The sequence below is a fragment of the Crocuta crocuta genome, unplaced genomic scaffold (genome assembly GCF_008692635.1).
Source record: "Crocuta crocuta isolate KB4526 unplaced genomic scaffold, BGI_CrCroc_1.0 scaffold723, whole genome shotgun sequence".
Classification (NCBI taxonomy): domain Eukaryota; kingdom Metazoa; phylum Chordata; class Mammalia; order Carnivora; family Hyaenidae; genus Crocuta; species Crocuta crocuta.
Window position 1 is genome coordinate 688283 of NW_027531551.1, and position 3442 is coordinate 691724.

Sequence of the window (3442 nt, forward strand, 5' to 3'; positions counted from 1 at the left end):
GCTAGTCTCCATAAAGACAAGTGGAGACAATATGGGTAAGAATAGTAACAATCCTGAGTCTGAGGCTTAGAAGCTATTTTTCCTCTCCTTAGAAAACTTATGAAGGAAATTGAAGAAGACACAAAGAAATGGNTCCTTAAGAATAATACTTCCCTAAGTGAGGAGAGCTCCCAGAGAACCACTTGAGAGAATGAGAATAGCTACAAGAGGGAAAAACAAGAGATCTTTGCTATTCCTTGGCTTGAGAAACAGCAAAGCTATTTACACTTTCACCAACTTCCACATGTTATGGACTCAATGTTCATGTCTCCCCAAAATTCTTATGTTGAAGCTTGGTGGTATTTGAAGGTAGGGCCTTTTGGTGATAATTAATGTTAGATGAGGTCATGAGAATGGCCCTCATGATGAGATTAGCGAAGATAAAAAGATCAGAGCTCTCCTCTTCTCTCTCTTCCCCTTTTGCCCTCTTCCCTGATTCCCCCTTTGCCATTTGAGGACACAGAAAGAAGGTGGATGACTGTTAGCCATGAAGAGAGCCCTCACCAGAGAATTAAATTGGTTACCATCTTGATTTTGGACTTCCCAGCCTCCAGAACTATAAGAAATAAATTATTGATGTGGCAGCCACACGATCAACAGTATTTTTCTTATGCAGCTGATTAAGACACATGGCAAGGACACATTTATATTCAGGACCATATGGACCTAAAGAACTTAGTTAGGCTTGATTCAAGTAGCTATTAACCCTCCCAAGTGTCCTACCCACTAGGCAAAGAGACCTCCAAAAAGAAAAAAGAAAAGAAAAGAAAATACTGTGTAGTATATAGTAGTATATAGTCAAGGGATGGCGTTGAAGTTAGAGACTGTGATTGAAGAGACTGCACGCATAAAGAGAGAACAGAGGTATCCATGTTTGGATGTTTGGTCTAAAAGTAGATGAAAATAAAAAAAGGTTGATATCACAGATAAATACACAGAAGAGACAATATGTACCTAAAGAAAGAGAAAAGGAAAGAGTCATTGCCTTGGTTCTTGACATCATATACCCCAGCATTCTTTATAAAAAACCAACCAGGTATCCAAGAGGGAATAAGCATTTAGATACCTGCTTCACAGCAGCTATCAAAGAATGGCTAGTGTTAGCGAGAGAAAGAGGAAGAAACAACAAAAGAGGACTGAAACAGAGCAAGTTAAGTGTAAAACAAAGTCCTATTCAGTTCCCACTAATCAGAAAGGAGCTAGTGACCAGGAAGAAGTGGAAGAAAGATTTTATTACATCATGAACTGTCGTTCACTGAGTTGTGAAGTTCTTCCAAAGTTGACATTTTTCATTATAATTGTGTTGAGGGTTCCTAAGACCACCCTCAGGCTTCAATTTACTAGAAAGAGTCACATAGGGCCCTCTCTAATTCTATCAGTGACAACATGCCAACCAGAGTAGCTCACCTGAGCCCTGAGTCCAGTCATGGCTTGGGGTCAATCATGTAGACACACTGCTCTCAAGACTGGTTTTGGCTACTCAATCTTCAGTTCCCCAGAGGCAAATATAGCAAGGTACTGGAACTCTATGTACAAAGCACTCTTATCAGGCAAGATATTGCAAGGCTCAGATGTTATGTATCATGAACTAATCAAGGGCCAGTCTTTTCTTTGAAATATGCAGAATTTGAACAACCCAAGACTGCTGTGTTTATAGCACAATATAGCAAAATATCACCTTTAATATCACCACCAATCTTATCACAAAAATTATCCAGTATTAGGAAGCTATCAAACTCTTACTCATAGATATTTTCCAAACTTTGAGTTTTTCCCATGAAAGCTCAAATTTTATCATTGTAAACAAATACTGTTCATTGTTTACCTTTGACATGACAGGCTCAGTTCCTTTACTTCTGAATGAATATCTGGCAATTTACCCAAGTCTAAATAATTCTCGTACTTTTTCTTCAAAGACTGAAAATGGTATTCCATGAAAAAAAGTGGCTAATTTGCCTGCAAACCAAACAATTCCACAATTTCTCTATAAAGCATCATACTTTGGTTTGAATTAGGAGTACTTTATATATACTCCTTATTTTATCACATAAAATTTTAATAAGAAATGTATCCTAGAGTTGAGTATTAGTAAAATTAATTAGTTTCACTGCCTTATGTTTTTAAGTGAAGTTGGCTTTTTTTTTTTTCTTGCAAGTTTGCAGCAGTGAAGAACACAGTCATTACAAGTATAGTTTGGTGCCACTTCCTTTACTCATGCTAAGGCATCCGCAGTTTTACCAACCATTGATTTTACACAACTAGCACAATGTTAACATAGTAAAAATTAAAAAAAAAAATCAAAAATGATTGACCTCATGGTCCTTCTAAAATTGTCTCAGGGACTCCCAGGGTTCAGTGGATCATATATTGAGAACTAAACAATAGTAGACTTAAAACAACAGTTCATTTTTTCCTCTGTGATAAATTGTAGTACAGTCTTAGCAACTCCTAAAGACATGCTTTCAATATAACTTTCTTTAAACCTATATATGAATGCTGTTGCTTTTGATTCCACTAGAAGAAGTTTATGTATTTCAAAGCATTGAACCAACTGGCATAGAAGGTTTCTGAAAGTCAAAGCCGTAGAGTATAAAAAAATCTCTTTTGGGCCAAAATAATTTTTATTCCCATATGGTACATGTGAGGATATAAGAAACTAAGGGAAAGTGTCAGCCCTATAATATGAAAAAAATGACCATTAACCCCAGCATTATCAGATGTTTTATTTTCTGAAATTGATAATATAAACTAATCTATGCTATTAAGTCATATAGAAGAATTCCCTAACTGCGATCCTAAGTCTAATTTTCACTCCTCTTTTTTCATACTTGTTAAACATTCACTTCTGATTTCTAGGAGTTAAAAATGTTTCTAGTATTCTTTCTGTCTTTGTTTGCCTGTCTCTTTTTAATGAATCATAATTTGGATAGGAGCAAATTTTCTATCACATACTTACTCCCTTCTCCCAGCAAATGGGATTCTATAAAGTTGATTGCATAATGCTGTTGTTTTCATGTGATGTAGAAACCATGACCAATCCACTACCATTGTGTTCACACTGTCAGTAAATCCAAAGTAAATTATGTAGGCTCATTAATCAAAGGAGAAGATTTATCTCTTTGGATTTTCTTCTATTGTTTGGTTCTACAATTAAAATCTAGAAGATTTTGTTCCAAAAAATGTGTTTAGTTACATTATTTAAATTCCTATTTTTATGCTGATGCATAGGAGCACATGCACCCTAATGTTCATAGCAGCACTCTCCACAATAGCTAAAACATGGAAAGAGCCTAAGTGTCCATCAACAGATGAATGGATCAAGAAGATGTGGTTTATCTATACCATGGAATACTACATGGCAATGAGAAACAATGAAATCTGGCCATGTGTAGCAACATGGATG